We start from the raw sequence: 349 nt of genomic DNA, 5'->3' as shown, positions 1-349 counted from the left end.
AGCTCAGTAGTCCCACATAGGCCTATCTATGGCATAGGGGTGTAGTTATGGACGTCGGGACATGACAACAGGCTAATCGCTCGTCGCCAAAGACAGGGCCGAAGTCGGTGATACAAGGTGGACACAGCTGCCAGCAAAGGGGACATGGCAAGGAGCCAGGCGCGCGTCTACCTTACACGGGCTACTGTGTGCTATGGTCGCTCTTTGTCTCCCCGGTACTCGCTCTGTCCGCTTCTCGCTAGAATCCTCTTATTTCTATCGCATTCCCCCTCCTCACTCTCATTTGCTTCCTTCCTCTTCACTTCCCTTTCGTTATATTCCTTCCCACTGTCTCTCTCGCTCTTCGTTC

At 53.6% G+C, this 349-nt stretch overlaps 1 long non-coding RNA gene across 1 annotated transcript in view; it reads right to left on the bottom strand.

Moving 5' to 3' along the window:
• The window catches only part of LOC119590685, a 56,254-nt gene that overhangs the window by 33,233 nt on the left and 22,672 nt on the right, over positions 1–349 (bottom strand). The gene's annotated exons all lie outside the window — the stretch shown is intronic.

The sequence above is a fragment of the Penaeus monodon genome, chromosome 27, assembly GCF_015228065.2.
Source record: "Penaeus monodon isolate SGIC_2016 chromosome 27, NSTDA_Pmon_1, whole genome shotgun sequence".
In the NCBI taxonomy this organism is placed as follows: Eukaryota; Metazoa; Arthropoda; class Malacostraca; order Decapoda; family Penaeidae; genus Penaeus; species Penaeus monodon.
The sequence above is the reverse complement of the archived record's forward strand: the minus strand, read 5'-3'. Positions and strand labels throughout refer to the sequence as shown.